This window comes from Panthera leo, chromosome D1 (genome assembly GCF_018350215.1).
Source record: "Panthera leo isolate Ple1 chromosome D1, P.leo_Ple1_pat1.1, whole genome shotgun sequence".
NCBI classification, from domain to species: domain Eukaryota; kingdom Metazoa; phylum Chordata; class Mammalia; order Carnivora; family Felidae; genus Panthera; species Panthera leo.
In genome coordinates this window covers 105,516,712-105,539,879 of record NC_056688.1, presented here as the reverse complement: position 1 = coordinate 105,539,879, position 23,168 = coordinate 105,516,712, and the positions used below count along the sequence as shown (strand labels likewise).

Here is a 23,168-nt window from a genome sequence, read left to right as displayed (position 1 = left end):
CACTTATAAGTTTCAAACAGAGTCATTCACGGCTGGCTCGCCCGCCACCTCCCATGGCAGGGTCCCCACTACTCTGCAGCTCAGCTGGCAGAGGACAGAAAAGAGACCTCAGACCCAAGTCCTCCTTCCCTGGATCCTCAGTTTACCCCTGCCTGCCGAGGCTGGCGACTGGGCCAGGTCTAGCCACATCCTAGAGCCACCAGTCCTGCCCCAAGAGCAGTGTCCCCAGGCCGGAGTGTCACTGCCCCTCCAGACCTCAGTTTCCTCCTCTGGAGAATGACGAGCCTGGGCAATTAATAGGAGGCTTGCGTTTTTGTACTTATGTTATTATTTACTTAATTTGACAATAAATGGTTGCATGTGCCTTAGAGGAACCAGAAACAATGAAGAGGTGGACTACAGATTGAAGAACAAACAAGCTTCAGAACAAAAGCTAAGGAAATCAAAACAGAAGGTTGGGGGGAATCAGTTGCACACGGGTAAGACTTAAAGGTCCTCACAGGAACTACATGTAAGACTATTACTAGACTCCATGCTTCCTGGTGGCCAAAGTAAAAAGGGAAATTGGGCAGCCTGAAAGGGCTCTTTTAGCTCTGCAGGGTATTTTGATCTTTGGTGCCCACAATGAATGGGATTTCAAAGGGCTTTGAAATCAGGAGGTGAGAGGGACAGGCACGTGCTGTCTGCCAGGCTCTCTCGGTCTGGCTCAGATTCTTTCTGTGTTGGATGCTGGAGCTTGTCTAGTCTTGGTGGGGGAAGGGCATCTGACTTGGGGCTGGAATGACTACAGTGAGGCCGGGCCCCCGGCAGCCTGCAGGGTGAATGGCGGCCCCCAGAGGCTCTATCCTAACTGGGGCGGGCTCGCCGATGGGCCACCCTCTTGCTTGAAACTGTGCTGGCAGATGGCTCTTGCCCCTCCTTATCAGCGTCCAGAGCACGGGCTTCGGTGGTGGTCAGATCCTAACCCCTCCACTTCTCAGCTTCACGGCTGGTTAGAGAGCTAGTTAACCTCCCGGTTTACTTATGTGGCTTCCGTGAGAGCACCCGCACGGGGAGGGGCTCAACACGCAGAAACCGGATTCTGATTTCCTGAGACGGCAGGGTGGTTCCAGGGTGTCAGGGTGATGGGGAGGAGATGGCCCGCCTGTAAGTCTGGGACTCAGTCCTTCTGCTTCTTCTGGCATTTGTTAGTTGCCTACCAAGTCTGGGGTCTCGTCTAAGCCCCTTGTAACCATATCTCTCTTCGTCCTCAGAACAACTGTGGGAGGCAGCCTGGTTCCAGAAGCCGTGTCTTCGCCACTGCGCTGCTTCTGAGGAGCAGGACTCAACCAACCGCCTGCTTCTGAACTCAGGCGCTGGCTTCAAAGCTCCCCCTACAGAGCAAGGAGGCAGGGCCTTGGAAAACCATAAAGGACTCTCTGGGTCTCCATCTGGCTGCGGACTCACGGTCGCACCGCCACGTGGGAGAGAGTGGGTGTCGGCCTGTTCTGCGGATGAGGAAGCCTGAGCCCCGAGTGGTTGTCCCATGGCCTGTCTCGAGGTCAGCAGGCTGTGGAGCCAGGAGAGAGCACAGAGCTAACACTGTAAATGTCGTCTTATTCTAGCCTCGGTTACCCCCGCTTCACAGATGAAGAAACCACGACTCGCGGAGGTGCAGCGTTTGCCCAAGGATCCCGCGACAAGGACAAGGCCGAGCTGGGATTTCAAGCAGCCTCCTTGAGTTACTTGAAAGGGAAAAAAAAAAAAATCTGTGCCTCCTTCCGTCGGACTTCCGCTTCCCAGGCACAGACACTGAGACCCACATGTCCCTTCCACCCTGAAAGCCCCTTCTCCTTCCTGGGGTCTTGGCCCCAGAGGCTGGGCTCTGGAAGGCACAGGAAGGGGGAAGGAGCGACAGAGACAAAGCATGCGTGGGCTGGGGGGCCGTGTGCGCCACCAGCCTGTGCCCGGGTGTGTGCCACCCAAGTTAGGGACCCAAAAGCTGTTGCTTTCCACGCCTCAGCTGTGCCGGAGCAGAAGGCAGAGCTGAGCCTGCCCAGGGCTGGGGCCGGATTTCAGCATGAGATGGGCCCTCCCAGCCTCAGGCCCTGGGACTAGAAGAGGGCGCCTGGTGCGTCTGGGATCAGGAGGGGCACCCGCCACCACTTGTGCCCTGAGCCCCCTGAGTCTTAGACTAACGAGCGCCTTCCCCGTCCTCCCCACCGGGACAGCCTTGAAGGGGAGGTGCCTCCCCTGCCCCTCACTCCAACCCGAGGGGTGGGTATGGCTGCTCCCACGTCGCATGGGGGCAAACTGAGGCTCCGGGGGTTCAACAGTCTAATGAGTGAGGGGCCAGGTCGGGCTTTGAGGCCGCGTCTATGTGCTCTGTTCTCTCCACGTCACCGCTAGGCTTGCTGGCCAGAGCTCCTTCCACAAAAACGCAGTCTGGGGCCGCGCGCACTGAGTGAGAAGGACTAGCCCCCAACTGCCGGCGGCCAGGCCTGCTTGCCGTCCAACAATTATTTTAACACCTATGCTTTTTTGATCTTACACAGCATTTACTACCTGCCAAGGACTGCAGCGAGCCGTTCCCAAATACTACCTCTATTTTTTTCATACATTTTTAACACGCTTATTTATTTATTTTGAGAGACAGAGGGAGAGAGAGAGAGAATCCCAAGCGGGCTCCATACTACTGGCACGGAGCCCAACTCAGGGCTCGAGCTCACGAAGCCGCGAGATCATGACCTGAGCCGAGATCAAGAGTTGGACGCTTAACCCACTGAGCCGCCCAAGGCGCCCCACGACTTCCTTTGATTTTAATTTCACCTTTTTAACAACCCTCTGAGGTAAGTGCTAGCCTTACCGCATCTGAAGGATTATGAACCGGGGCCCAGAGAAGTTAAATAACTTGCCCAAGGCCACTTAGGAAGAGGCAGAGCCAGGCTCTGCTCCAGGCTGTGCTCCCAGCCCCTCCTGAGAAGCCCTCATCAGGGCTCCATTTATCACTGAGGCTCCCGCTTCTCATTCTCACGCTAATTATTCTCCTCTCTTCTACAACAAACAGGATCTGCCATCTGCCACCGGCCTTGTCACTGACACCAGCCAGCTCCCTGGGAATCAAGTGGGGCCTTTGGTCTCCTGCTAGTTGCTCTGCGAGGACAACTGGCTGCTGGGGAAGGAGGAGGGAGGGCCCCGGAGGGTTTCTGGCAGCCGGGCCCGGATCGTCCTCCCACCCCGCCCCCCTCCCCTGCTCCTCCCTCTGGGGGTTTCAGTCGTGGGCCCAAAGGACCTGTTTCCAATAGCGAAAGGGGTCCCTCCAGGTTTCAGTCAGGCCAGGTTTTGTTTCTGAGTTCTTCTTCAGAAACTGGTTATTTCCCTGAAATTAGGAATTGGCCCGTGTCCCACACTCGTTCCCGTGCCCGGGGCAAAGGTACCCTGGAATGGCCCAGAGAGGCGGGCTCTCCAGCCTCCTGATGGTGCTGCTTGGCCGTCTCTAAGCCCCAGGCCAGCTCCTCCTGCCAGTCTGTGGGGGGAACCCAAGTTTGTTTCCATCCAGGGCGAGTCCTTTCCATATCACCCGTTCCCCCCACGTGCTCTCACAGGTCCACCCTGCTCTCCTCTGGAACCCTCCCTCCCCCCAGTGCATAGACCTGGAGGCTGGTGGCCAACGGATGAGCCCGCCGCTGCCTTCCCTGCAGCCCTGGAGCGGGGTAGCCCTGGGATTGAATCTTGATTCTATCACTTCCAGTTGTCCGTGACCTTCACTTCTCTGAGCCTCAGTTTCCTCATCTGCAAAATGGGATAGCGAAGGTCCCTGCTTCAAAGGGAGTCACGAAGAGTAAATGAAGTAACACATATAAAGCACTCAGCTCATAGAAAGTACTCGTTCCGTTATTTTTATTTACTGACCGCGTCTCCTGAGTGTTCAGACCTTGTCTTCACTGCACCCAGCCCCTGCCCCCGAGGTGTGGGAGGGGTGCTAACTTCTCTGCGATCTAGGACAACCCTCCTAAACAGAAAGGCCCAGCTCTCTATCCCCGGCTACCCGGCTGACGCGCGCCTGCCCTTATTCTTGCCAACCTATGGGATGACCTGACCTCCCTCTCCCGGGAGCCCTCCCTTCTCATGCTGAGGCTTTACCGGCCCTGCCTCCTTTCATCCACAGCAAGCCAGTGAGACGGGAATCACTATCCCACGGGTCAGCCTGTACCACGGGGCTCGGCCCGAGGCCATGCCCGTGCTACTGCTGGAATTCTCTGCATCTGTGTCTGAGTTTCAGAACATCCCAGGGCTCAAACTCAGGATGCCTCGAGGGGCAGAGGCCCACTACTCATGCCCATCTGCCCAGTCTGTCGTCGTCTTCACCTTACCCCCCCCCCCCCCAGCCTCCTGAGGGGCCTCTGTAAAAGCCACCAACTGGGAGTGCCCCGCCCCCCTGCCCCCTCTACCAGGCAGTTCACTGCAATGCCCTGGCCTGGCTTCCCAGAGCTTCCCGAAGCGGAGGCTCCCCATCCCTGTGCTGGCAACACCTCTGAGAGGAATTAGCACCTTCCACTTCATTAGTGGCCCCCTAATGAGGTTGTTAATGAGAATGCTAAGTGGGCACACCCAGCCAGACGCCTCAACTCTGGAAGCTCTCACCCCCAAGCCCGGCATACCGTGCACCAGCATGGTCCTGTCACACCTCCTCAGGCTGTGGGCTGGGTCTCGGGGTCTGGCCCACCCACATTGGGGAAAACGCCTTCCACAGTCTGCACGGGCCAAGGATCCAAGAAGTGGCCACCTCTGTGGGCAGCCCAGCCATCTAGGGCACAGGCCAGCCGCCTGGCGATCGGGTTTCACTTCTACCATTCCCTGGGCATCAAGGAAGCAGGCGGGCATCGAGTGACAATGTAACACGAGCGCTTTCCCAGGGGAGGAGGTCTGCAGAGTTCCCGTATGTAACAGCGAGTGCCAACATCCCCTGCCCCCCACGGGACATGGATGGGGGCAGCACGCTCTGCGTTCAAGGGCACACACGCCCGGCCCGGGCCGCGCCCCATGTGGCCCTCCTCTCCTGTGTCCCATGAAGGGATATCAACACTCTTTGAAGCGGGGTTCCGGAAACCCTCAGGGACCCCCAGACAAGGGGAAGTGGTCACAGCAGGCAGGGCAAGGGCTTCCTGGGGCTCGTGGGCTATGTCGTCAGAGCGGGTTTTAGCTGTTCTAAATACTGGGTTTCCTTGTGACATTTTCTTCGAACTGAACAGTCTTCAAAACATTTGAGAGGCGCTGGACAGGATGACCTCTCAGGTCCACTCTGGCCTTGACTTTTAGAATTCTACGTGGTTTTGCTTCAGAAGGGCCAAGGAAAGAGCCCCGGGGCCCCAGGCAGGAGCCCAAACTAGTTTGACGCCACACATGTGTCTGCCTGGCCTGAGCCCCGAGGACAAAAGGGGTCACAGGAAGCATCGACCCAGGACCTCTCACTGAGGCCTGTGGCCGACTCTGCTGTCCTTCAGACTCCACCCCCCCCCCCATTCCCTCCCACCTTCCTGGGCAGGACAAAGCTGGACACCCAAGCACAAGTTGCCATAAGCCTCCAAGAGGGGGTGGGGGCTCAGAAGGTCCTAGACCTGCTCTTGTCCTGGTGTCTCTATTCACTCAGAGGTCCACTGAGCACAGTGCCCACTTCCCAGGACCCATCAACTACAGAACCGACCGCATTTGTAAACCGGGATGGTGATGACAGAGCCTCCCTCGTGGGGCTGCTGTGAGGACAAAGTGAGTTCAAAGCTGTAAAGTGCTGAGAGCAGGGGCCAGCACAGAGCGGGTGCTCGGTAGCATCAGCTACACGTACACACAGTTTATGGTTTTAATTAAATCAACCCCCTCCTCAAAAGCGTATCATGGCTCCGAAATGCCCTTTAAATACGATTAAAACTGCCAACCACTGGCTATAAAGCTCTCCACCGACCGCCGCCCCTTCCGTCCCTGCCCATCGGACAAGCCTATTTCCTGCTCCCGACTAGATCTCCTGTCTGCTCAGAACTGAGCGAGTGCAGGGGTTTCCTCCTCTCCAGATGGCCCTCTCACTTCAGAGGCCCCTCCCTGGTGAGGCTCAGGGCCCGTCCCCAGTTGGCCTTAAGCCCCGTCCTGCGTGATCAGCCCAGGACTGGCCAGGAGAGCCACGGCCTGAGTTCCTGCAGCCTCCTGGTGTGTCTGAGGCACCACCCCCACGCAGGTGCTCGCGGGGAGAAAGCTCGGCCTCCCCCCTGCTTCTCTCCTGGCCTAAGGGGTGGGGTCTGGAGGCCCTGGGCAACAGTCTGGAAATGGGGCGAGCCCAGGAGGGGAGCCCAGGCCTCCACCATGGGGGTAACCGCATCGGGCAGCTGAAAAGCGTCGGCCTTCCTCCGCCTGCCTGCTCATGCCTAGGCGGGACCCGAGGACCCGCTTTTGTCTGCATAGGAAGAGAATCCTGGCTGGATTTTGGACTCGAGAGTCTGGTGTCACTTTCTTTCCCAGAGGGCTCACCCTCCGGGGCGTGAGGCCCTAGCCGTGTCACACTGTCACTTCTGTGACCTCTGCTTCTCTGCCTGCTCCCTGGGTGTGGCCCTGGTGACCACGGCTGCCGTCCTTCTAGCCCACTTACTGAGGACACAGCAGGGAGGAAGTAACAGGCATGTGGTCGGGGGGCCTCTTCCCAGTCACCCTGGGGCAGGTGCCCACGGCCCCCCATTAACTGCCTGCCACCAGGGGAAACGAGGCAGGCCTTTCGCGGACCCCTGCTGGCCCCAGGAAGGTCTGCAAAGCTGCTGGCGACTCCTAGAATGAACCTCTCAAAGAAGAGCTAACAGCACCGAGAGAGACCGGCAGGGCCAGGCACGGAGTGCTAACAGGATGCCCACCTGGGGTGGTGGAGACGGACGAGGTCCTGGCCAGACCGGCAGAGGCCAAGGCTCCTGCCAGGCAGAAAGTGGCACCTCAGCTCCTCCAGGGCTTGGGGAGGCAGTGTGACAATGCCTGCTCTCTCAGCAGGCCCGGACTTCACCGCTTGTCCCAGAAAGGCTCTGGAGCGGGAGGGTGGCGGTGAGGGAGTCAGCGGGAGCTAGGGGACCTGATGGGGGGTGGCCTGCATCACAGCTCCTGCTGACTTTCCCACCCGTGGTGGCCGCTGGCTGCTATAAATACCACTCCTGCCTCTGGATGTTGCAGGAGGTGACCTAGAATTGTGGGCTCCGGGGCCTCCTGGGTGCCCCCTCCCTGCCCGCGTTCGACAGAGCCTGCCTGACTAGAACGTCCTCGCAGCCTGGGAGCCCGCCAACACCAAGCAGGGCCCTGACCGGGGACGGGAAACCCCGACACTGAGGGAGGCAGCTGTGGCTTCCAACCCTGAGCCTCCTATGACCAGCATTGCTACCGCTTCCGTGGCAAGTGTGGAGGGCACCCGGCCCCTGGAGAGCAGAGGCCTGGCCGGCCTGCAAAGGAGATGTGGCACCCAAGGCCAGGGGCCCCGGCTCCCAAACCACCTGACCCTGGGCCCCCTCCCGCACCGCCTTTGTCCCACTGTGATGCCGAGATTCTACCTGATTTCCAAACTTCCCATCGGCCTGAAAGCCTCTCTGGGTGGCCTCGAGAGCGCTCTGTTAGAACGTGTGGTTCTTGTTCCTTCTTCCAGACGCTAGCATGCGTCCGAGTGAGTCCTTTTCTGCACGAAAGGCCCTTGACGGGCCCAGGCTCCAGGCCTCAGGCTTGGCTGATCCAGGAGCACAGGACAGGAGGTGGCCCCGGGCCGACCAGTGGTAAAGCCCCCAACCGTCACACATGGCCAGGGTCTGGTCCCAGGCTCCCCAGCTTGGGGCAGGGGAGGAGATGAGAGGAAGAAAGCCTAGGAACAGCTCTGGGGGTGGGCTCTGGGTGGTGTGAACACAGGTGAAACCTAGTTAAAATGAAATGCATGCACGCTGCCATCATCTGGCTATCTGTCGGACATCCAACAGATACAGTGCCTGCAACACGCCAGGGGCCGACACGGGACCAGCCTTCACAGAGCCCACAGGCCAGAAAAAAAGAGAGACTTGAAGCGAATCTCCACACCCAGCAATGACAAATTCCGTGTCTTGTGCTCAGGGGGGGTATCCCGTCAGAGCCCGAGTAAGGAGGTGGGAGCCGGGGCTGAGGTCTGAAGGACAAGCCAGAGTCAAGAGGCCACCAGGAGGGGGGCAACACAGAGGTCGCCCCTCAGCAGGAGGACCCACGCAGGGGGACCAGGAAAGACAGAACACAGACCAGATTAACCGGATGGGAGCAAAAAGGAGGACCGAGTTGGAAAGGCCAGTGGGCCCAGCCCGGGCAGGGCCCTGGAGTCTGAGCTTTGTCAGCAGTAACCACGGGCCACAGCAGGCATGAGGGTGGAGAGAAGTCGGGGCAGCGGACACTGGTGACAGATGGGAGGGGGCAGTACAGGAGAGGGTGTTGTCAAGGACGCCCCAGCCAGATGGTCCTGGTACAACTGGACAAACAGCAAGCGATCTTGGTTCCAGGGGCCGTCACGCTCCTGGAGCACTTCCTGCGGACAGGGAAGGACGGACGGCGCCCTGGTCCCACCCCGCCCGCCCCGGGAGGAGCACCGTTAGAACACAGGCCTGGGGTAGCCCGCCCCACCCCAACATGTACCTACTCTCCTGGAAGCCGACTGTCAGGTCAGCCCAGTTCTGTCCCCAGGCTGCAGCAGGCCCAGGTGTCAGCTGGGCAGCATCGGCTCAGGGGCAGTTCCTGGGCTGTGCTCACGCTGCCCAGGGTGGAGGCGTCTCCCCTGAATAGTCAGCTCCTTGCCCTTCCTGCTACCAAGCTCTGACCCCAAACACGACCATGGGGAGGGGACCGTAGCTCGGGGGGGTCGGGGGGGGGGGCCCTCATGGGATGCCAAGCCCACATGGGAGGGGAAACAGAGGTTCAGAGAGAGCACGTCTGTCTGCTGGTTGACCACCCCCAGCACCATTTCCAGTCACCCCATTTAGAAAATGCTCCCCTCATGCCGCTGGCCTGCCTGGCCTTGTCTCCTCCCACGCTGCCCTCGCTGATCACCGTCCAGTGCTCGGGCCTTCTCTCTGTCCCTCATACAGCCAAGTGTGCCCCATCTCAACGCCCAGGCCCTCAGGCCTCCCCGCGCCCGGAGGTGTCCCTTACCCGCTGCAGTCTTCAAGTGGCTGGTCTCTTGTGTCACTCCGATCCTAGGTCAAACCTGGCTCCTCTGACCCACCAGCCGGATCTCAGGTGCGCCCGTCCCCGTCCCTCTCCATCACCTCACTGTCACTCCTGCATCCAGTGCCATTGTCTGTTAGCCTGTTTACTATCTAGCCCCTTCCCCCCGCCGGGTGTGGTTCCCGGGGGGCACAGACCCTGCCTTTCTTCTTCCTGCTGTGTCCCTAGCTCCCAGCAAAGGGCCTGGCAGGTGGCAGGAACCCACCGAATCCCTGCTGCCTGAGAAGGAGCGGCGTGTGAGCACAGCCCCGAGGGAGCCGGTGCAGAGCCCAGCCCGGAACCCAGGGCTCCTGCCGTCCAGCCCACTGGGGCCCTCTCCACACCACCCGCCAGACCCAAGCTCCGTCCTGAACTGCTCCTGCAGCCGCAAGTGCGTACGGGGCCTCACTGGCGCCCGACGACCCCGCCGTGGGTGAGGCGGGGAAGAAGTGTGGCGTGCCAGTTTTGCTGATGGGGAGACTGTGGCAGGGAGGGGGTGCTGGGTGATCTGCCTGAGGGCGGCGGAACGGAGCGAGGTCCGTGACCAGGTTTTCGGGGAGGCCCTGCTGCCTGAGGGGCTCTTCACCTCGAGGCCCCGTTCTCCCTGCATGGAGGGCAGCACCTCACGGCCGCCCTGGGAGGGAGACGGGCCAGAGAGGCCGCCCTGCAGCCCAGCAGTTTTAGGGCACCGGCCTGTGAAGTCAACCAAACCTCACCGGTCACCGACCTGCCCGTGACCTAGTGACCGTGGGAAGTCTCTTGGCCTCGGTCCCTCACCATACAATGCAGACAGGAACGGAGCTGCCTCCTGGGCCACTGGCAGAGGATGGCTTGGTCAAGGGCCTGTCCCGCAGGTCTGCACTCTGCCTCCCTCCCTGTGACCCTGATCTGCTCTCTGCCAACTTCCTCGGAATGTGAGAACAAACCGGAAGTAGCCAGAGCTTCTTGGAAGGAAGACTATAAAAAGCCTCGGCAATGTCATGACTTCCCTTTAAGACACAGCGTTGGGCCTCACCCCAGGTTCTCTCCTCCTGGCTCACGCAGACACAACCCCAAAGGGACCAGAGGAAGAGGGCGGGCGGCCCCGAGAGACACCTCCCTGCCCCAGATCTGCCCTACCAGAGGCAGGGGGCCGCGGTGTGTGGCAGGGACAGCCCGAGCGGCGAGAGGGCTGGTTTCTAGACCCACAGCCCCTCTGTGCCGGCTCTTCCACCCCTCTCTGCACAGAGCCTCCTTTTCCCTCTTCTGGGCTTCAGGAGGATGCCTGAGATCACGTCTGGGAAGCGCTCAGAGCTCCCCAGAGAGAGAACAGAGGGATCCAAGGTGGGATTAATTATGTATCAATGTGCTCGTTTATTAGCACTTCGGGTTTACTGCAGGGGCAGAGTGGGAAACGCGTGGGGCTTGGTGTCAGAGAATCCAGGCCTGGTCCCGGGCCCAGCCACTAATACATGTGGGCAAGTCGCGGCCCCTTGGAGCCCTGGTTCCTGTAAAAGGGGGATAAATAACATCTAAGTGATGTGGGTTAAAGTACGCCACAAACAGGAGTTTCCTTCCCTGCCAACGGGGTTGCCAGGGTACCAGCCCCACGGCGTTGCCGTGAGGAACAACAGTCGGGTACCGGGCACGACACACATTAGGGGTCGTTACTGCTGCCGCGGGAGTGGCATGTGGGGTGCAGGGCCTGATGACGGGGCTGTCTGCAATGCCGCCCAAGCCTGCAGACGGTGTCGGTCCTGGGGTGGGCACCCACCCCTGACCAGCAGCAGGAGAGAAGGTTCCACAGGGCCTGGTGGCCACAGCGACTCAACGCCGTCCTTCCTCCACATCCGTCCTGCGCCACCCCCCCCCCACCAGCTAAGAAGAGGGGTGGAGGGACTTGGGCTCCCCACTGCCAGGAGCCCGATGCTCTTGGCCAGCTCCCCAAGGGCAGGGTGGGAGTGACCAGGCAGTCTCTTGCAAGCCGCACCCACCTGGGAAGGCTGTCCCCAGCCTGAGTGATGTCGGCCGCCCTCTGCTCACAGAGTTCTTTGCCCAGGAGGGTGCAGCACAGCCTATTGGTGATAGCCTGCTTGTCCTTACAGCTTGTTTGGCAGGTACCAAGCGGTGGAGAGACCACTGGCCAGAGCAGTGGGTCTGCTAAAGGCCACGGTGCAAAGCAGGGTGGATACCCCATGGCATGCCAAGATCCCCCACCCTCAGGGACCAGAGCCACTCTGGAGGGCCACCATAGGCAGGACTGCAAGGAGGGAGGTGCTGGCTCCCTCCCCAGCTGATGCAGGCCTTTCCCTGGGGTCCCAGCCGCAGTGAAGAGAGGGCTCCCTCTTCGCCGGGGTGCCAGATCCACCTGGCTTCTGTCCACCTAATCTGTTCCCACCAGCCTCGAGGACCAGGCCCGTGGCCTCCCTGAGGTCCGTGACTTGAGGTCAGTCTCTGGTCAATGACTTACTATGGAGCAGAGGACTCAGCCAGACCAGGGAGAGGATGCTGGAAGTCAGGAGGGCAGGCAGAGGGGCGGGCCCAGGGCCCAAGAAGAAATCACCAAGTGCCTGGGGCTGATTCATCTGAAAAGGGGTGAAGGGCAGGGCAGGGCGGGGACTGGCTGAGTCCAGGCAAGCTCTCCTCACTGGGAGGAAGGGTGGGGGCTGCAGACCAGCAGCAGCTCCAGGAAGGATTGGGGCAGATGTGCCTGTGAGGGATGCTTCTGCCCCAGCCACACAAAAGTCCCATTGATGCTACCCCTCGCCCCCACACTCTGCCAGTGCCTAACATAAGGGCTCTGGGGACCTCTTCTGCTCCTTGCCGACTGTCCAGCTGCCGCTGTCGCCCTGGCACGCCAGGCACGCCAGGCCCGGCACTGCAAAGTCACACGCTCTGCGCGGGCGAGGCCGGTACTGCCCAGCCAGCATTGGGACTGCAGGGCGTGGCACTTACAGGCAGTGTGGCCTTCCTTGGTCATGCAGAAGACGCTGGAAGCTTCCAGGTTAATCTGGAAGCCCTGAAGCAGAAGACCATCTGCCTGCCACCCTTGCCCAGCCTCACCCGACCCCATGTTCCTGGAGGGCAAACCTTGGGCAAACAACGAGCCAGGTGTAAGTGGCCCAGCAAACGCAGGGCTGGGAAAAGCAAACACCGTAGGCCACACCGTTCTGCTGGGCCTGCTGCCCTACAGGATGGCACTCGACTGCTCAGGGTGGCTCTGCCCACAGCTGCTATGGAGGCCCCCAGGGGGAACTGGAGGGTGAGGTAGGGGGGAGGCGGCAGCAGGGGAGAATGCGCAGGGCACAAGTCCTCAGGGAGATAGGCTTCCCACACTGAGCCTTCTCTAGGGGACAGGACACATAATCCAGAAGGAGGTATGCTGGGGAGGGTCAGGCTGACCTGGGCCTGGAGCCTCTGCTTGGCCACGTGCTGGCTGGGTGACACTGAACAAGCCTCAGGGCTTTGGGGCCAGCAGTGCCCATGTGAGCGGCCCTCGGGAAGGTTAAATGGGACAGGACCCACGTGGGAAACACTTTGAATGCAGTTTGGCACAGATGAGGGTCTCGATACACATATGCTCTGCCCAGTGTCACACGGGTGTCAGGTAGAGCCAGGGCAGGGCACAGAACACGGGCAGCACCAGGGAAGCCTGGACACCTCACCCTTCAAGGGCATGCTCATCCAGCTACTCTGTGACCCCCTGGACTCAGCCTCCAGGGAGACTTCTGATCCCAGGCTGCAGGAGCAGGGGCTGCTTCACCAGCAGGGGCTGCTCTACCAGGAGGGGCTGCTCTACCGGGGGGGCTGTTCCACCAGGAAGGGCTGCTCTACCAGGGGGGCTGCTCCACCAGGGGAGGCTGCTCCACTAGCAGGGGCTGTTTCACCAGGAGGGGCTGCTCCACCAGGAGGGGCTGCTCTACCAGGAGGAGCTGCTCCACCAGGGGGGGCTGCTCCACTAGCAGGGGCTGCTCCACCAGGAGGGGCTGCTCTACCAGGAGGGGCTGCTCTACCAAGGGGGGCTGTTCCACCAGGAGGGGCTGCTCCACTAGCAGGGGCTGTTCCACCAGGAGGGGCTGCTCCACCAGGAGGGGCTGCTCTACCGGGAGGGGCTGCTCCACCAGGAGGGGCTGCTCCACCGGGGGGGGCTGCTCCACCAGGAGGGGCTGCTCTACCAGGAGGGGCTGCTCCACCAGGAGGGGCTGCTCTACCAGGAGGAGCTGCTCCACCAGGGGGGGCTGCTCCACTAGCAGGGGCTGCTCCACCAGGAGGGGCTGCTCTACCAGGAGGGGCTGCTCTACCAGGGGGGGCTGTTCCACCAGGAGGGGCTGCTCCACTAGCAGGGGCTGTTCCACCAGGAGGGGCTGCTCCACCGGGAGGGGCTGCTCCACTGGGAGGGGCTGCTCCACCAGGGGGGGCTGCTCCACCAGGGGGGGCTGCTCCACCAGGAGGGGCTGCTCTACCAGGAGGAGCTGCTCCACCAGGGGGGGCTGCTCCACTAGCAGGGGCTGCTCCACCAGGAGGGGCTGCTCTACCAGCAGGCGGCTGCTTCTACCAGCAGGGGGTCTGCTCCTGCTGGCCCCAAACTCAGGGCAGCCATGAGCCAGGTCCCAGAATCCCTCCAGCTGAGAAAGGCCTGTGCCACCCCTGTTCCCCATACAGGGCTCTGCTTCAGGCTGACCTCACCCCACAAGCAGCCAGGGGAGTGAGGTTTCCTCTGACCCCACCCCGGGTTGAACGGCACATGCTGATGAGGCAGCCTGCCCTTCATCTGCCCTGCTTCTTACCACAGCCCAGCATTCCGAGGGGTCAGAGCTCTTCACGCCTCTGTGCCCTTGCACACAATGCGTTTTCTAACCCTGATCACCTGGGAACTCCTCAGCCTTCCAGGGCTTAGCTCGAATACCGCAGCCTCCGTGAAGCCTCCAGAAGCCTGCCAACCCAGAAGCAGGCCTGGTCAGTGCCCCTCCGTTCCTTCCTCAAGTACCCTGGCTCCTTACTACGCTGGGAGCTCCTGGAGGGCAGGGCCGCACCTTCTGCCTGTGTCCCTGGCACCCCAGGGCCTGGTGTGCAACAGCCGGTCAAGAAAAGTCAGACAAGGCCCTGGCCTGCTCCCTCGTTCCTCTGAGATCATGCTGCTTGAAAATGGTCACTCCAAGTATATGAGAAAAGGTCTCCATAAGGGGAGAATATGGATATACTGTTTTATTTTTTAAATAAACCAAATATTTAAAACGTCATTTTAAAAAAGGATTATACATGCAGGAATCTTAACAGTGAACAAGCAAAGAGAGAATGGAAAGGGTTGGGACTCAGCCTTGGCTGGAGTTCCAGGAACGGCCCAAGAGACTAACAGCACGCAGGAACCAGGGCAAGACTGAGCTTCCCCAACAAGCAGGTGGGGGCTTGAGATTTCCCCTCCTTTGGAAACCATCCATGGTCTGAGCACCTAGCCTCACCCATAGTCGCAGGTGGCTCTGGGGGCTCGCAGGCTGCCTCCCCAACTTGGAAAGCAGAAACCAAAGTTAACAGAAGGGGTGAGCAAAGGGAAGGGAAATGCAACTGACACGGCAGAGGGAGAAAGGGAGTTGCGGCTGCCATCTGCTGTGAACAAGATGTTTGGGGACACGCACTCCTCAGCTCTGAGGTCTCCCCGCCAACTCGTGGAGGGTGGGCCGCTCCTGTGCAGATGGAAGCCGGCAGCTTGGCCAAGCCCAAGGGGTGCCAGGGCTCCCTCCTGGCCACCCAGACCCCCAGCTACCCCACCTGACCTCTTGCTACTCAATCTGACCACAGGGCCAGGATGCCAGCCCAGGACCGCCTCCTCCAGGGAGCCCCCCTGCAGGCTCTAGGGAGCCAACTCCACAGTAATGGTGATAATAACTCATACCTAATAAGGGTAACAGTTCCAGCCCAACTACCTGCCAGAAGGTCCCTTTACTGGGAACCTTTGGCCATGATCTCGCTTGTCCCATCACCCCAGAGAGGAGGGAGGAAGAAACAGAATCCCAAGGGCAGACCTCTGTCTTGCTCCTCACTGCCTAAGTACCTGGCCACGTAGGTGCCAGGAGAAGGTCCTAGGGCCCTCCCTTCTTCTCTAATGCTGGGGGCTTAGTAAACGACAGAACATCTGGGTGTGAAGAAACCCTCTGGGCCACTGAGTCACACATAATCACTCTAGGAAGGAAGGTGAGGGCCAAGGGTGCAGACACCTGCCCCAGGCAACACTGAGGTCAGTAGTAGGTCAGGAGCAGAACCTGGAACCATGCCCTGCAGCCCGGCTCCCAGGCCCTTAGCGGGCTCCTGGGCTAGGCTGTCCCTCTGTCCTTTATTTTTTAATTTTTTTTTTAAACGTTTATTTATTTTTGAGACAGAGAGAAACAGAGCGTGAATAGGGGAGGGGCAGAGAGAGAGGGAGACACAGAATCTGAAACAGGGTCCAGGCTCTGAGCTGTCAGCACAGAGCCCGACGCGGGGCTCGAACTCACGGACCGCGAGATCATGACCTGAGCCGAAGTCGGACGCTTAACCAACTGAGCCACCCAGGCGCCCCTCCCTCTGTCCTTTAAAGACTGCTTCCCTCAGGGGGCTGAGGTGTGGGGGCCCTGCCTTAAGGGCCCATCCCAGTTCAGGCCAGGCCTCCCCTGCACCCTGCCTGTCCATGCTGCCTGCTCGGGCCAGAGCCAGTCAGCCTTAATGCTGCCCTACCCTCTTGGCTGTGCCCCCAGCCCTGCCACTCAGGAGGCTGGGCCCATAGGCCACATTCCTTCGCCAGGCCACCCTGCCCTGTGCCTGCTCACGGAGGGATTAGTGTGGCCAAAGGGGCCAGACGTGCTTGCTGGGGGTTTAAGTGGCCCGTTCATCAGACACACTGGGGCTGCCCCTGTGGCACCCGGCCCACAGAAATGGCTCCATTTCTCACCAGGCCAGGCAGTGGGTAGAGGGCTGAGAAGTCTGTCTGCTGAGACAGAGCTGTGCCAGGGTCCCAGATGCCACCCTGTGAACCTGAGCCCTGGCAGCCTGGCCCCTGGGGGCTGCCAGCCCCTGCTATTCTAGCCTGGAGACGTCAGGGGGTGACTCTCCCTCCCATCAACAAGAGGAGGGCAGGGACGCCGGGGCAATCGCTCAGAACGGTACATCCCATCCCACCCCCAGCCCGGCTCACCCTACGCGGCTCTGCTGCCGCCACCCCCACAGGCCTGCTTGCAAGGCACACACTCCACATTTCTGTCTGCACGGTCCTCCCCCAGTCCCCCCCACACCGTAACTGTGACACCTCCACCCCACTGCCAGCTCTCAGCTGAGGGCGGCACCGGCAGCTGGGGCCGAGGAGGGCCCCAAGATGTGCTCCAGGGCATCTGTGGGCCTGGAAATCTCACACAGACTCCTGTGAGTTCTTCTGGGGGGCAGCCTACAGTTTCTTCCCTTTCTCCAAGGGTCCTCGGCCCCTGGCCGGGTCACTGTGCTGGCCTCACTTCCTGCCTCCCACAGTCCCCCCCTCCTTCCTCCAGGCGCCTGTCTGTGGAGTGCCTGGGGAGGAGGGCAGTCAATGGCTTCTCTATTCTCTGGAGGGAAGGCATTTTGCCCTTGGGGGGACCCTCTCGTGGGGAGGCAGAGGCAGCCCCGCTTGTGCTCAGGTCCCCAGGTGCCTCACCGCTCCTCCCGCGTTGGGAAGTGTGGTGGTTGTGCTCCCTGGAGCACTCGGGGTCTCCAGGTGCAGGTGCGGAGGGCGGAGAGCTCTGCGAGGGGCCCCGCCCACAGCCAACCCCAGGGACCTGCTCCCCCATTCCTGGGACTCCCTCCGTCTACCAGACACCTTCACAAACAACTCCTGCCTAGGCTGAGGCACAGCCAGGCCGGGGGTGAGTCAGCCAGGGAAATCCCAGCCCCGGCGCCCGCCGCTGGGTGACAGTTCTGCTGACACCTACGGAGTGGGGCACCCGGCCCCTCCCGGCAGAGGGCGAGAGGAACACCCGGGCTCCCCCACCCCCATTTCCTGTTCCCTGAGAGGGGAGCCTGGCGAGGGCAGTGGCGGGAGGGAGGAGTCACGGTGCCAGGGAGCCTGCTGGTCCCACGCCTTGTTCCGTGGCCTCTTCAGACCGCCAGGCCCCTGTCCTTGGCATGTCAGCAGGGCGAGGAGCGGGGGTCCTGCCTGGTACTTGTCACCCCAGCCAGCGGGTGTCCCGCTTCCAGGGCCCGGGCACCCCCAGGGTCTCACCAGGCGAGGGTCCTGGACAGCCCCGCCTCATTCCTGGGAGGCCCCGGCCTCTGACTCCTGCCCGGGTACCCCCACCGTCCTGCACTTCAAGGAGGGCAGGGGCAAGGCCCTCCAGTGAGGCGAGAGGCAAGGAGGGCAACGAGGAGAAAAAGGCCAGGAGAGGACCAGCCTGAGAGCCAGAAGGGGGAAGGACAGAAAGGACAGGCACAAAGGCTGCTCCCAGCAGGACATCCTGTCCCTCAAGAAACGGGGCCAGGTCCCCACAAACCAGCCAGACCGGTTGGTGTTAGCGGCTGCTTCAAAGCCTGGGGGTGCAGGGGAGGGGGTCTGTGAGATCCCGCCTGTGGCAGCTGCAGGCTGGGTCTGTCCTGTGGGACATTCTGGCCAGTGCCTCACGGTCCAATGCCACCCACCCGTTACCCCCTTCCCTTCCAGCCTGACTCCTTCTTGGCATAGGAGAGGAGAGTGAGGGGAGAGTGCGTTCTGAGCACACACACCCTTCCACTGCCTCAGTGGGCTCCAAGACCAGGGCAGGAGACCAGACTCAGGGCCTGGGAGTGCCAGGTGGGGCTTCGGATGCACTCAGGGGGACCTTAAGAAGGAGCTTCTGGGGATGAGAACACGGAGATGCCGATTCCTATCCGTGAGGAGCTCACAGTGCAAAAGAAAACCCACACGCAGGCCGGGGGCTATGGAGCCCTGATGCCGGGGGCCCCACGGTGGGGACAGCGACAGAGAAGGCTTCCCAGAGGTGCTGGAGGCTGAGCAGATCACTACCAGGAAGAAAAAGTCAGGGAAATAAGGCTTGCTTGTTCCCTCCTGCCCTATAGAAAGCCTCTCAGAACCCCAGAGGCAAATGCAGCTTGTTCCTGGGCCGGACCCCAGCCAGCACAGAGCCCTGTCTCCCTCACCTCTGCCCTCGTAGGGCTGCGTGCTGAGCACTACCATCAGCACCCGGCTCCTGCCTCTGGGTTGCTGGCAAAGCTGATTTCTGCAGGCTCCGTAGGCCAAGAAAAACATGCTGGGAAATGCACCAAGGGCAGGCACACCCTTGGTGTTACCTGGGCAGGAGCCCCCTCCACACGTGGGGAGACAAAAGCCCAAGCTGAGGTGGTCCCAGCTCTCCCCTCGCCCACACCACTTTGATCTTCCCACCCTGGCGGGGGCTTCCCCTTCTTCACGATTCTTCCTGAAAACTGGGCCTCCCGGACTTGCCAGGCAGGGAAGCTGGTGGTGGGAGAGACCCAGAAACCCATCCATTTCTTTGAAAGAAGACTGAAAACATGTGACCACGCAAATCCCATGGGTTTACTTCAATGTCGTTAAAACAAATGGCTTGAATGGATTTCTCCCACCCTCCCTCCTCCCTGAGCCACTGACTGGAAAACAGCAGCTGAAAGGGCCGGAGACTCAGGGCTGCTGGGGCCTGATGGCAGCCGGGCACAGGAGGAGGTGGAAAACAGACCCCTCCCCCCCTTCCCCGACCACAGGCAGCACAGAGGCTACCCAGGGTTCGAGAGAGACCAATGTCAGATTCAGGACCAATGGGTGCCCTCTGCCCCTGTGGCCTACTGTTTCCCGGCACCTGGGATCCCCTCCCTCCTGTCACCCTTGCCTGGAGGCCCTGCCCTGAGCAGCTGCTTTTGCAAGCAAGCTCTCCGGGGCAGCTGGGACAGACAGGTGGAGCCTTCTTGGGGACAGCACGACTTGCTTAGAAAACTAGGCAAGGGGGCAGGAGTGGGAAGGTATGAGTCCCAACAGGTTGAAGCTGGAAGGGCCTGAGGGGAATCAGAGCTCAACCCTCCACGAATGTTAGAGCCGAAACCCCTAAGCCCAGAGAAGCGTGCTGGCAGGCCGAAGGCCAGCACAGCTATGTGTCTGTTCAGTCTCCATTCAGCCGTTGCTTCCCAGATACATCCTATGTGCCTAGACTCTGGAAATTCAGTTTAGGCGCCCAGGTGACCCCCGATGAAAAGTGAGCTCTGCCCCAGAGGCTTACAGGCTGGGGGGGCCTCCCACCCCTCAGCTCTCCTCTCCCTACCCCTCCTGTGTGGAGGGGAGGAGGTGTCCTCGCCATTGCCATGGAAGGACTCAGAGCAGACAGGAGGAGAAAGAGTGGGAGAAACAGTGTGAAGGACTGGGGGTGAGGTCACAGCCTGGAGGTGACAGGGATGGTGGTGAAGGTCACCCTAGCAGGCAGGTCAAGTGGGAGGGGAGTCCTGGGAGTCTGGGCCTCTCACTGGCACCTGTGACCGAAAACCCTGGGCCAGACATGCTTATCTGTGTCTACTTTTTTCTTCTTACAAAACACGTGTTCTCTATAGAAAACAGAAGCAAACAAACAAAAACAGAAAGAGACAAATAGAAGTCACCATGATCCTCCTGGGAAAATTATGAACTATTAACATCCGTCTAGTCTCTCGTCTGTCCAAATACAGGATCATTCCGTACCTGCCGCTTTTTCCGCGCTGAGCAGAGAAGGTGAACATTTCTCCTCGTTAAACACTGTCCTGGCCCCATATTCCCTCATCGTTGTGGGGCAGGCAATGTGCATGGTGTGCGTGAGTTCATTCAACCCATTCCCCGCCAGTGGTCGTTAGGCTGTTTCCCTCCTCTCGCCGTGAGAAAAGGCCCCACCCGCCAGGTCCAAGGCAGAGCAGCCCCAGCACCCCAGGTGGAGCCCGTGCTGGAGCCCCGGGGCTCCCGGCCCCCACCCAGTGCTCCTTCTCCCCACCCCAGCCTCTGCAAAGCCTCGTGCACAAGATGCAGAAGGGGTGGGGAGTGGGGGTCCTGCTCTTCTCCACAGCTCTCAGGCAGCGAGTGACCCCCCTCCCCGTGACTCTCAACTAGAATGGCAGTGAGGAGAGGGATAAATGCAGATTCCCAGGCCCCACCCAGAAATTCTGAATCCACCGGTCCGAGGTAGGGCCTAGGAACCTAGATCTGGAACATGCACCACGTGGCCAACCCAGGGGGTTCTGAGGCTGGGGTTAGCCACTCTGCACCCAGAGAAGCCCTGCTCTCGAGGGTGAGCCCAGCAGTGTTTCTCTGACCGGAGCGAGTGAAGGAACACAGCAACCCAGAGCTGGTTAAACCACAGATATCTGGGCTCTGCCGCCAGAGATCCTGAGTCAGGGGTGGGGGCAGGGACACAGATTCTGTACTGTTAACCTGTTCCCAGGTGGTGGTGCCGCTGCTGGCCCACGGGCCACAGTCAGGGGCACTGAGCTAAAGCCACCGTGGGCACCACACATAGGTGCAGGCGATGGGCACTTACCCTGCATGAATAATCACAGCTCTTAGTAAGCACTTCTGTGGGTCAAGCACCACGTCCTGGCCACTCAAGGTGTGGTGTGTGAGCCACATCGCTGGACGCAGAACCGGGAACCCATCCAGCCTCCCTGGGGATCCGCAGTGCCCATCAAAGAAGCACCATGCTGAGTCCTTCCCAAGTGTCATCCCTTGTCATCCTCCTGACCACCCCCCCCCCCACCAGAAGTAGGTCACGGATCCCCCTGATTTTACAGGGGGAAACTGCAGCTGAGAGGCTAAGTGACTTGGTTAAGGTCTCACGAGCACCGCAGGCAGGAGATGTGACAGGAAGCGGACGGCCCAGCCTCAGAGCCCGAGCTCCCAACCCAGCATCCCAACACTCCCTGTGGCTCCCAGCTGGAATCTCCACAACCACTCTGCCAGGGGGGCTCGAGCTGTCCACTTTGTGGATGGGACCTCAGGGGGCTGGGGACGTCAGGCCGACGGTAAGCCGTCCCTGGGAGACGGTGGACCTGGAGCCTACCCCGTTTGCCGGGTCTGCACCCGTGTTCACTCCCTCCGGCCCACTCTGTCTGTGGCGTGGAGCCAGGGCACAGGGCCTGGGTGGGGTGCCCGCCTCCAAAGCCCGCAGCCTCTGCAGACACGGTTGGGGGGCAGGAAATGGGAAGTGGGGTGGAGGAATCAGGAACTCAGTTTGGTCTGAGGACGTTCTTTTTTCACAGCCAGACTCAGTCCTGTGTGCCTTTTGAAAGGAAGGAGAGAGCAGCTGTGCTCAGCCCAACGAGGCCGGCCTCTTTCAACCTTCTAGTTGCTGCCATTTCCAATTACAACTTCAGAGGGCTCCTATAATTTATACATCCCAGGATGCACTGCTCCAGCTGCTTTATGATGGGAGTTCGTTACACCATTAAGGTTAAACTTTTATAAAGTACTGAGCAGGTGGTGGGCTAGGTGCCCGGCTTAGTTACCGCTGCCGGAAGCTTGCTGAATGGGGTTCACCTGGGGAAGGGCGGGGGCAGGCTCTCTAAAGGGGCCGAGAAGTGGAGAAGGCGGCTCCAGGGACCAGGGGCCGTCCATCAGCCCGTTTATCAAACCGTATGGTGGCGCAGGTAGGCAGCACGGAGAACCACCTGCAAGAGCCCAACATTACTGGCAGGGGCAAGTGGGGCGAGAGGAACGATCCTCGGTGCGCCTGAGAGCCGCCTGCCAAGGCCGGCGAGGCGCGGGGTCGGATGCGGTGACCTGCCCCCGGGGACTGGCAGGGCTTCCCGGCAGTGGGGGAGGCTGCTCTCTCGGCAACGGGGTGGCCAAAGGGGAGCCTTCCTTTTGTGGGAACCTGCTCTTCCCGTGGCTCAGAGGGGCCCCAAACCCGACGCAAGGTGGGAGGGCGAGAAGGAACGCGCCGAGAGCAGGGGCCAGACGGAAAAGGGCCTGCGGTCTTCCGGCTGCAAACTTGAGGCCGTCAGCGGAACCCCTTCAATTCCGCGAGGAGGCCGAGGTCTTTGACCTGTCCCTCTGCTGTAAACTGTGGGTGCTTCCCTCCTCAGGGCGGGTGGGTACTGCCCTGAGCGCAGAGCCTAGTGCCGGGCGAGTGGCCGCTGTCCCCAATCTTTGCGTTAAATGAATTACTGCAAAGAAAGCATAGACGACTGGCCTTGCTGGGAAAGCTTTGCTCATGTTGCCGTTGTTACACCTGTAAGACCTGTGTTACAGCTGAGTCCCTGACCTGGGAACTCCCAGAGGACCAGGTGAAAACTCTTACGATTCTCAGCTCCAGGCCCAAGCTGAGCACGCCGTACGTGCTTGATAAACAAATGTCCCTGAAAGAACCGGGTGGACAGAGGGGGCACAGCTCTTCTCCACAGCCTGGCCCCCGTCCCGGGGAAGGAGGTGGAGAAAGATGGAGTTCTTTGCCGAGGTATGAAACTGAAGCAACCTCCTGAGACAAATTCCGTGACTTCCCAGAAGGAAAGAGACTTCAGGTGCGGCTGTTTTTCAGGCTCCAGGAAACTGGGGTTGACTCTGGCCTTTTCCTTCTCCTTCAGGATTTGCGGCCACTGGAACCTGAAGCCTCTGCTGGGGCTCTGGGGACCCCCCAGGGTGGGTTCCCCATGGCGGCCAGCCCGTTCCCCTCGGCAGCAGTGGCCTGCTTCTGCAGTCACCGGAGTGGCTGCCCATGTGGCAGGCTCCCGAGACCGGAGGGGGACGTGACAGGACTCTGGATTTGTCAAGGTTGCCAATGTTCTTGGGAGGGGCCAAATCGTGACCCCCCACCCCCACCCTCAGGGTGCACCGTCTGACCCCCAGCTGAGAAGAACTGGAGGGGCTGAGAGGCCACCTCTTTGCACAGGAGGGTCAGAGGGTCTCCGAGGAAAGACGCCGGCTTCCCCCAAAAGCCTTAGGGGAGGAGGAGGTGTACAAAAAGCAGACGGAGGGAAGAGGTGCCAAGGGGAAAGAAAGCAACACAGGAGAGAAACCAAAAGGAACGCGGGCT

General features: G+C 60.5%; 1 protein-coding gene and 1 long non-coding RNA gene across 3 annotated transcripts in view; one reads left to right on the top strand and one right to left on the bottom strand.

Annotated features, from left to right (window-relative positions):
• DAGLA (diacylglycerol lipase alpha) overlaps nt 1-23,168 on the bottom strand; it is a 61,559-nt gene that overhangs the window by 29,167 nt on the left and 9,224 nt on the right. The gene's annotated exons all lie outside the window — the stretch shown is intronic.
• LOC122200010 lies at nt 6,619-10,185 on the top strand. 2 transcript variants are annotated; one of them, XR_006193696.1, is made up of 4 exons: nt 6,619-8,663; nt 9,087-9,237; nt 9,394-9,637; nt 10,059-10,185. It is a non-coding gene; the product is annotated as an uncharacterized LOC122200010 (long non-coding RNA). The 2 variants fall into 2 exon arrangements; XR_006193695.1 differs by having other exon boundaries at nt 9,394-10,185.